An 11,404-nucleotide genomic window follows, 5' to 3' on the forward strand; every position below is an offset into this window, starting at 1 on the left:
CATGCGCAGTGGGACTCATGGCTAGACGCGCATAAGATGCGGGACTCATGTGATGGGACATGGCCAAGCACAAAGGGACCTGAGTCTAGGTGCTGAACGGTTTCTAGCAATTCTAAGCTCCTTGGAGTTGTCCTAACTTCTTGGAGCAATTGACAATGGTTAACAACGGTTTTTGGAAGTTTTTGGTGGTCGGGGAAGTCGTCCACCATCTCTATATAATATCTATATATGCTAAGCCTTTGCAGCAAGCCATGGGAGTGTCTCCTTAATAAGATTCAGAGACTTTGGGTGAGTATCTTGTATTCAGATTATATGGGAATTGCAATACAAGAGATCCATGTGATTTTTCTATATGCCTTGAGTGTTTGCCTTTGTTTGGCTTGGTGTTGCAATCTTTGGGGTAGGAATTATGAGAAGGCTAATTGGACGGGGTGTCCAGTGGCATACAATGTTAAAGTTCTTACAAAAAATTTCGGTGCAAGAATCGGCCTTGTGACCGTATCAGAGCCACGTTTGGGTGCTCTGTTGGTGGATTTCCATCAAAGTTCTTACCTCATTTTATTTTAATGAAGGGGCGATGCTCATGCCTACTGCTGGAAACAACATAGAAGCCCTTAGAAAAAGGACGGCATGGTTGGATGCAATGATCGGGGTGCCTCAAGTTAATCCTGATGAAACCTTGTGGACATGGGTTGAGAACCTGATGGCCATAGTGGTTTTGCTTCAAGACTCCCATGAATCAATACAACAGTGGATGGAGGAAATGATGTTTGACATCAAGCTAATCAAATATGCACTGTAGAACTCTTCATGCAGGGAAGCTTCTGTCAAAATGAAAGTTTCAGATCCAAAATCATTCAATAAAACTCAGAGTGTCAAAGATCTTAAAATTTTTTTTATAGGATATGGAGCAATACTTCAAGGCCGCTTGGGTTCCTAAAGATGAAAAGATCTCAATCACTAGCATGCATCTTGTTGGGGATGCAAAACTCCAGTGGAGAACTAGAATCGAAGATGCTGCCAAACCATCTATTGAGATGTGGGAGGTGTTGAAACAGGAGTTGGAGGAGCAATTTCTTCCTTGCAACATGGCTTGGGTTGCAAGGGATTCCTTAAAAAGATTGAGACAGACTGGATTGGTGAGGAAATATATCAAAGAATTCAGTTCCCTCACGCTAGACATCAAGAATATATTGGAGGCAGACAGGTTGCTCAATTTTCTATCTGATCTCCAACTATGGGTGCAATTGGAGTGTGACGGCAAGATGTCAAAGACTTACTTACTACATTGGCTGCCAATGATGGATTGGTGGATTTTAGGGTCACTAAACTTGACAATGATTCTTCTTCAGGCAAGATTCGACCTACGGAGAAGAACCAAAAAAAAAGAAATAAATACAAAGATGCTTGGGATAAAAGGATCCAAGATGCGGACAAAGGGAAGGCCAAAGTAGTCCAATCTTATTCAAAAAAAGATAGAGACAACCCTCATCTTGGTTGTTATACTTGCAATGACCCTCATTTAGCTAAAAATTTTTTCAATCGAGGTAAGCTCAATGCCATTATGATGGAAGATGGCAAAGATAATGGATCTGATTCAAATAGTCCATAAAGAGTTGCACCACTGCAATTACTTAGTGCAATTTATGTGGTGAAGGCCAAAATTCATCCCAAACTGATATTCATGCCTATGGAAGTCAATAGACATCAAATTTTAACAATGGTGGACATAAGTGCCACTCACAATTTTGTGGCTAAGAAGATGGTGAATATTCTAGGCTTCAGTGTGGCAGAACAACCAAGTTGGATCAAAGTTATTAATTTTCAAGCATAGACTGTGCAAGGCATGGCCTTTGGCATCAAGTAGCCATTGACAGATGGGACAGCAAGATGGATCTGATTGTGGTTCTACTGGATGACTTCAACATGATCTTTGACAATGAGTTCTTTGTTATTGCCAAGGTGGCTATATTGCCACATCTATTTAGCTTACTGATTTATAATGAGAAGAAGCCTTGCTTTGTCACACAGCATCCATACTGATGCTGAAGTTTGTGAACCTATGACGGAGATGGTCTCTGCTATGCAGTTGGCTCATGGCTGGAAGAAGGGCCAAATAACTTATCTTGCTATTCTCATTGAGTTGGGCCCAAAGGAGATAGCAAAAGCACCGGTGGAGGTGGCATCAATTCTGCATAACTTCAAAGATGTCATACCCCTAGAGTTGCCAAAGGGTTTGCCACCATGACATGCTGTGGATCACAAGATTGAACTTGTGCTAGGCACAAGACCTGCCTAAGCTCCCTACAATTGAGTTTCTAGTTATACCATTCGGCTTAACAAATGCACCTGCTACTTTCTGCAACTTGATGAATGATGTATTTTATGACTATATCAATCAATTTATAGTTGTTTACTTAGATGATATACTCATATATAGCGGTTCATTTGGGGAACATTTAAAGCACCTTAAACTTGTGCTTACTCGGTTAAGGGAATGCTCTTTATATGTGAAAAAAAGAAGTGTGAGTTCTATCGAAAGAAAATTAAGTTCCTAGAGTATGTGATGGACAATGGCATGGTAAAAATGATCCAAAGGAAGGTGCAGGCTATCTTGGATTGGACTACACCAATAAAAGTGACTGAATTAAGGAGCTTTCTGGGGTTAGTCAATTACTATCACAAATTTGTGGCTAGCTACTCCAAGAAAGCCACTCCTTTGACAAACCTTTTGAAGAAGAATCAGTCTTGGAAATGGACGGAAATGTGCCAAGAAGCCTTCGAGGGATCGAAGGTTGCTGTTTCTTCAGAAGTAATACTGAAGTTGCATGATTTCAAGAAGTTATTTGAGGTGCATACTGATGCTTCCGATAAGGTCATCAGAGGCGTGCTGGTGTAAAAAGGATATGTTATTGCTTTTGAAAATTGAAAGTTGAAGGAGATAGAACAGACATATTCTGTCCACAAAAAAGAGATGCTGATGGTGGTGCATTTTCTATGGACTTGACGAGTTTACTTACTAGATACTAAGTTCGTAGTGAGGACTGATAATATTGCTAACACTTTTTTTCAGATACCAAAAAAGCTTTCGCCTAGATAGGCATGTTAGTAGAAATTCTTGGTCGAGTATGATTTCGAGTGGAATCATAAACCTGGTAGGCACAACTACATTGCTGAGACCTTGAGTCAGAAAAGCATCATGGAGATTGTTGTTGCCATTTCAAATGTTGAAGCAGACTTCACCGATAAAATTCGGGATGCTGTCCGGATGGATCATGGGTATCAAAAGTTACTTCAACAAGTCCAAGATGGTGTGGCCTGAAAATATTGAATTGAAGATAATTTGCTGATGGCAACAAACAGCAGACTATATGTCCCTAATGGCGGAGGACTTAAGAAGTAGTTGATGAGGGAGTCATGAGACTCCCAATGGAATGGTCTCCTAGGAAGAGAGTGCATAATAATGGCTTTATTTGTGAGAAATTTAAATTTGAAAACTCAAAAATTTTTAATTGAATTATCTCCAAATGTATTTTCACCTTGATTTTAGATCTTTTAATCCTACATCAGGAGTAGAAAAGTTGTCTAGCTCTTTATATGAGAAAAAGGTTTGACTAAGGCCTTAGGAGCATTTGAGAAAGTTTGAAGAAAAATCTTTAATATACGCACATGAACTGAATCGAATCGGACCAGACCGGGTCAGGACGGGATGGGGCATGAGCATGGGTGCTGGTGTTGGTGCAGCACTTTGCCAACCTAAAATTATTTTTTTATTTTATTTTAGTTTTAATTATCCTTTTTCAATTTTAAACATTGAGCCTTTAATATTTTAAATGTTGGGTTTTAATTATCTGAACATTGGGCTTTTAATCATTTGAATGTTTGGAATATTGGATTTTTAATTTTGAATTATTTAATTTTTAAATATTGGACTGACCTAATGTCCAGAATTCGATGGCTATAAAAAGGCCCCTTGGGACCTAATCTGGTATGCCATCAAATAGTCCACCAACTTCCTTTCTTTCAAGCTTTCCTTCTTCTTAAGTGTTCTTTTTGTTCTTCTTCTCTTCCTGGATGCTGAAATAGTTTTCATCAATCTCCTTCATAGTCATGCTCGCAGGCGAGATACCAATCATATTTTGAGGTGGTATTTGTGGATTTTCTACATAAAAGATGAAAATATGCCTTGGGATAGTGTTGCACATGCTTCTGGTAATTTTTCTATTTTGGTTTAGTGATCTTCTGTAAGTTATTTAATTTTTTATAAAGTAGATAATAGAATTTGTTAGCCTTCTTAGACTATATCTGGTATTTATCACAAGTGATGTTTTAACATTCTAAGACATATTTCACTGGATTATGTTTAAGAAGCTAACAAAGTGCTAATCTAAAACAAATAGAATATATTTTGTTAATCTATTAGAATTTAAATATGCGTTAGCATTCTTTAGATACAATTATCTGGATTAGTTCTTAAAAATTTACTTATTAAATTTTAGATATATTATCTAGTTCATTTTGCTGGATTTAATCAAATATTTTTAAGGATTAAAGCCGTTCTAAAGATCATGCAATAAAGATATTGAGTAAAATTTTTGGATTTCTTTTGTAGTTTATTTACTTCATATTTTCTTCTCTAATTTTTTTTTTAAATTTTTTAGAATGGATAGTGATGATGCTTCTAATATCAAGCCTAAAAAATTTTATAGCTCGAGATTTGCTAGATAGCAAGAATATCTAGAAGCTTGGCTCATAATTTTAAGCCTTATATTAGCTATAGGAAAAGACTTTCTTATCATTGAAAAGGATCTTCTTTTGAATCCTTTGGTTTTAAATCTATAGTAGACAATTCTCCAAAAGAAATGGAGTTCCATTATAGATTTAAGATCCTTAGTTGTCTTTCTGATAAATTGTATGAAACTTATAGAAAATATAAGACTGCTAAAGATCTTTGATATAATTTAAAAGATGTCTACATTAGAGATAATAAAGATACTCAAAGATTCATCATAACAGATTTTAACAACTATAAAATAATAGATAATGTCCCTATCAATGACTAGATCTACCAGTTTCAAAACTATATTCATAAAATCTATAGAGGTGGTTCTGTACTAGATGAAAATTATCAAATATCTTGTTTAATAGATAAGTTACCACCTTCTTGATCTAAGTTTGCCCAAGAACTTAGAAGAACTCCTAGTCTTAGATCAGTTATCCAATCCATTAGGATAGAAGACCAACATCGGCTTAGAGAGGCTAAAGAGAATCAGATGCAAACCAAGGTAAATTTAATTGAGATTGATTCTCAAGATAAGAATCAAAACTTTAAGGGCTATCAACCTAGACAATTTTAAAATCGCAGCTATAAACCAAAGTTTAGGAACTTTAAGTTCAAAGGTAAAAATCTTAAAGGCAATATTCCTAAACCGAATCAGCCAAAAGAGAATAAGAAGAATAATGATGGAAGATTCTACTATGTTTGTGGTTGGGACAACCATCTAGCTACTGAGTGCTATTATAGGAAGAAACAAAAGGTTACCACTTTTTGTTTTAAGTCAATATGTTAGAGGTTGGACTTTCAAACTGTATCTTTAGATTAGTAATCTTTACACCTATTGTTAACCTTATTTTTGCAAACTCAGATTGGTGGTTATATTGATAGGGCTTGGTTTTGTTCCTATTAGGACTTGAGTGGAGGAAGTGTAACTATAGATGATGGGACATCTATTAATGTGCTAAGAGTTGGAACCGTTAAGCTACAGCTTACAACTAGAAAGACTCTAACTTTATATAGTGTCCAGCATGTTTCCGAGATTCGTAGGAACCTAATAAATAGATATTTATTTCTCATATAGGTGAGCCCCTCCAGAAATATGTGAAGAGTTATATTTCATAGAAAATGCCACTTCAGATCTTATTCAAAGCTACAGCTCTTCCTAGCCACCACATAAGAATACTAAACATCATAGAGATGGGATAGAGTCTATGACTTCTATATTAAATAAACTATATGTGCTCTCTAATCAATCAATTAGCTTATTATTACCATATTGAACCTCCTTTAAGGGATCTTCTATCACAGAGGTTGGGTTTCCACTATTGAAAGATCCTTTATAGGCAAAGTCCCATCCCCTTTGATGTCTCAAGGACCTTAGTCTTATTCGAACCTTTAGTAAGGAAATCAGCAAGATTTTTAGTCAGATTTTATAAAACTTAATACTATTATATTATGCTTTTGTTGCCATCTAATAGATTTTTATTTTAACTTTATATATCTATTAGTTTTAGAATTTACAGTTTCTTTTTATAAAAATCAATTACAGCTCTAGAATCATAGTAAATAGATATAGGAGGGATGGGAGTTTGCATCAAAGGAATAGATGACCATAAATTTTTAAGCCTTCAGCTTCTAAGGATGTAATATCAAGGGCTATTAACTCTACCTCCATGGTACTTCTAGCTATTATAGTTAGCTTTATAGATTGCTAAGAGATAGCATTACCTCCAAGAGTAAAAACATATTCTGAAGTCAATTTAATATCTAAAGAATTAGATATCTAGTTAGTATCACTATATCTCTCAAGAATAGTTGGATAACCAACAAAGCTAAGTTAATAAGAAATGGTACCTTTAAGATACCAAAATTTTTTTCTAAAGCAATCCGACGAGACATGCTAGGATTATTAGTATACCTACTCAATTTGAAAATAGCATTAGTAATATCAGGTCTAGTTCTATTAGCTAGATAAAGTAGTGATCCAATGATTTGAGTATATTTTTTTTGATTTACAAAGTTATCAGTATTCTTTACTAATTGAATACTAGGATCATATGGTGTAGACAAAGAAAAATGATCAGAATATCCAAACTTGTCTAAGATCATTTGAGTATAATGTGATTGAGTTAGATAATAGGAGTTAAATGATTAATTAATCTTCATAACTAAGATTACATCAGCTTGACTAAGATCTTTCATATCAAAGTGATTTGATAACAAAATTTTGATTTCATTAATTAGATCAATATCATGTGCTAGTATGAATATATCATCTACATATAGATAAAGAAAAACACACCGATCATCAAATCTCTTATAATCTAGATAATTATCAAATTCATTGATTTGAAAACTATTAGAAAGAATAACACTATCAAATTTCTCATGCCATTACTTAGGAGCTTATCTTAGCCCATATGTAGACTTAACTAGCTTGTAAACTTTATTTTCCTGATTAGATACAAAAAAACTTCAGATTGTTTCATATAAATCTCTTCTTCTAGATCACCATGAAGAAAAATAGTTTTGACATCCATTTGATGAATAAGAAGCTTATGAATAAAAGTCAAAGCAAAAAACACTCGGATGGTAGAAATATGAGCAACAGGAGAATATATGTCAAAGAAATCAAAGCCAGGCTTTTATCCAAAATCTTAAGCTATAAGCCAAGCCTTGTACATTTCCACAGATCCATCTACCCTAAATTTTTTTTCAAAGATCCACTTACATCCTAGAGGTTTGCTTATTAGAGATAAATTAGTAATAATTCAGGTATTATTTTCAATGATTGATTCTATTTCATTGTTTATTGCATCGTTCCAAAAGGAAGCTTTAAGAGAATTCATATCATCTTAATAAATTATCGATATTTCTTCAATCATGAAGGTTATGAATTCTTCACTGAAACTTTTTGCAGTTCCAGCTCTCTTACTTCTCCTAAATTCAAGATTAGGTTCTAAAAGATTATGACCAAATTGAGAAATAGAAGGATGATTTGATGAAGAGTTGGATATTGAACAGAAATTCAAGTTTTGAAAGAAAATATATTTTCAAAGAAAGTTGCATCTCTAGATTCAATGATGGTATCATTTAAGATTCTAAAGATTTTAGATTTAATTATTAGAAATCTATAAGTATTGCTATCTAGAAAATATCTTACAAAGATTACATTTACAGTTTTAAATCAAATCTTTTTTCTTTTGGGTTCAGAGATTTTGACCTTTGCTCGATACCCCCATACTTGGAAGTAACTTAGCCTAGGTACATAATCCTTCCAAAGTTCATATAGAGTTTTTTCATTATCCTTAGGTGGAATGCTATTTCGGATAAAATGTGCTAATCAAAAAGCCTCCCCCATAAGTTCTGAGATGCCACACTATCAGATTGAGGTGACTATGGGGGTGTGACTTCATGAATTATTTCATGCTTTTCAAAAAATAAAGCAAACTCATTTGAAGTATACTTACCTCCTCTATCAGACCTTGTTATGTTAATCTGTTTCTCTTGTTGGTTTTCAGCTTTAGCTTTATAAACTTTGAATTTACTAAGAACTTCATCTTTGATCTTCAAGAGATAGGTGTAACAATATTTGGAATAAGTCATCTATAAAAGTCACAAAATATCGACTTGCTTCTCTGGTTGGTCCTCTATTTGAGTCACATACATCGCTAATCAGTTCTAACTTTTAGGTATTCTTAATTAAGATTGATTTAAAAGATTTCCTAGTTTGCTTAGATTGAACACAGATTTCATAGTTAATATTATGATCAATTTTGAATTTAGGGATTAAATTTAAATTGAATATTTTTATGATTGACCTATAGTTTATATAACTTAGCCTACCATACTATACATCATAAGATTCAGTATTCATCACATGAGTTTGATTAGAGAAAGAGAAAGATATTTCATTAATTGAAAGACGTAGTACATTCATTTTGAAAAGACTTTCAGATACAAAATCTTTTCCAATAAACATTTCTCCTTTGAAGATTAAATTTTATTTTATTCTAACACAATTTTATAACCTAATTATACTAAGTATTCATACATAGCCGTGGATATGAGATTTGGGCTATCTCCAGCAGCTTTAATAAAAAATTAAGATACTTATACAGGGCCATCAATGCACAGACTAGTAATAAAAAAACTTCATACTATGTGTGTGATAGTTGAAGTCTGAGTCAAACGAATATAGTTCAAGATCCAATTCACTCCGATTCTTTCAGATAGAAACTATTCATACTAAGTAAAGTTAAATCACCTTACTCGTTATATAGTATAAGCATCCAAAAATTTATTATTATTTAAAAAATTTTGAGTTTTATGAAGAATTGTTGGTGGAAAATTCAAATTTGAAAACTCAAAATTTTTCAATTGAATTCCCTCCAAATATATTTTCATCTTGATTTTAGATCTTTTAATCCCACATCAGGAGTGAAAAGTTTTGTCTAGCCCTTTATATGAGAAAAGTGTTTGACTAAGCCTTTAGGGACATTTAAGAAGGTTTGAAGAAAAATCTTTAATATGCACGAGCAAACCAAATCAAATCGGACCAGGTCAAGATGGATGGGGTGTGGGCGTGGATGCAGGTGTTAGTGCAGCACCTTGCCAACCCGAAATCATTTATTTTATTTTATTTTTATTTTAATTATCTTTTTTTTTAAATTTTAAACATTGAGGCTTTAATATTTTAAATGTTGAGTTTTAATCATCCAAATGTTGGGCTTTTAATAATTTGAATGTTTGGGCTTTTAATCATTTGAACATTTTGAATGTTGGAGTTTTAATTCTGGGTTATTTAATTTCTAAACATTGGACTGGCCCAACATCCAGAATTCGGTGGCTATAAAAAGGCCCCTTGGGACCTAACCTGGTATGCCATCAAACAATCTATCAAGCTTCCTTTCTTTCAAACTTTCCTTCTTCCTAAGGGTTCTTCTTTTCTTCCAAGATGTTGAAAGAGTCTTCATCAACCTCCTCTACATCGTGCTCGCAGGTGGAGGTACCAGTCATATCTTGGGATGGTATATTCAAATTTCCTACATGAAGGATAGAAATATGCCTTAGGATAGTGCTGCGCATGCTTCCGATTGTTTTTCAATTTTGGTTTAGTGTTCTTTTGTAAGTTATTTGATTTTCTATAAAGTAGATAACAGAATTTGTTAACCTTCTTAGACTACGTCCAGTATTTATCACAAGTGATGTTCTAACAGGCTCTCTTATCCCGAACATTTATATGGCCAAAGGTGGAGGACGACATCGAGGCCTATGTCAAGTCTTGTTTAGTGTGCCAGCAAGATAAGGTGGAGAGGCGCAAAGAAGTAGAATTGTTGCAACCCTTGCTGGCCTATTGTAGAGAAGCCATGGATTTTAGTTTCCATAGACTTCATCAGCGGCTTTCCAAAGGTTGATGGATTATCATCTGTTATAGTGGTGCTCGATTGCTTCTCCAAGTGTGTTGTTTTTGTTCCAACCCCGGAAGCATGTCCAGTGGAGATGGCTCCTAATTTATTCTAGATGGCTCTTAATTTATTCTACCAAAATGTGGTGAAACATTTTGGATTGCCTTCCGATATTATCAGTGATTATAACACTTGGTTCACTAGAAGGTTTTGGATATATCTCTTTCAACTTATGGGATTTGAATTGAAGTTTTTTCATAGCAAATCACCCTCAGATAGATGGTTAGATTGAAAGGATGAATGCATTGCTAGAGGAGTATCTTAAGTATTATGTTGCAGCCAACTAATAAAATTGGTTGAAGTTGTTGGATACAACCCAATTCTACTACAATCTTCATCGATCTTCTATGATCGATTTCAATCCATTTGAATTGGCTACTGAGTGACAATCTCTCACTCCTTAAGAAGTTGCCTTACAGAAAAGATGAGGTATATGCCTAGCAGCCTATTGGTTTATTAGAAATCAGCAAGAGATGTTTGAAGAGACACATGATAGCCTTCATAAGGCAGCAAAGGGGATGAAGAAATATACAGACAAAGGTTGCAGGCCCTTGGAATTCAATGTGGGAGACAAAATCATGCTAAAACTGACTCTTTAAATATGAAAGAAAATCAGTAGTAAAAAAGTCTATCGAGGCTTGATCTTAAAGTATGATGGGCCTTTTGAAATGGAGAAGATGGAGAATGTGACATATCGATCGACTGCAATGATTAAAGAGACTGAAGGTACATCCAACTTTTCATATTAATTTCTTGAAATTTTATCATAGAGATGCAGATCCTTCAAGCAAGCAAGCACAGCATGCCTCACTTACTGTGAGGCAGCCTTTGATAAAGAGGTAGAGAAGATATTAGACTATCGAACACTGGGACAAAGTAAGAAGAACAGGAAAACCAAATATCTGATGCACTAGAAAGGGGAACCAGATAGTGAAGCTAGTTGGAAAAAAGAAAAAATATTGTGGTAGTTTGGAGAGAAAATCCAAGAGTACTTGTCACACCTCCCTCCGAGGATATTGGGCTCTTCAGGTGGGGGTGATTTGTTAGATCCTGGCTAGTGGCTTGCATGGGTTGGCATGGGTTGGTGTTTTGCCATGCCAACCTAGGATGGGCAGGAGCGGCTGAGGCTCCACCACAATAAAGCACTATCAGTTGATCT

The sequence above is a fragment of the Elaeis guineensis genome, chromosome 13, assembly GCF_000442705.2.
Source record: "Elaeis guineensis isolate ETL-2024a chromosome 13, EG11, whole genome shotgun sequence".
Classification (NCBI taxonomy): Eukaryota; Viridiplantae; Streptophyta; class Magnoliopsida; order Arecales; family Arecaceae; genus Elaeis; species Elaeis guineensis.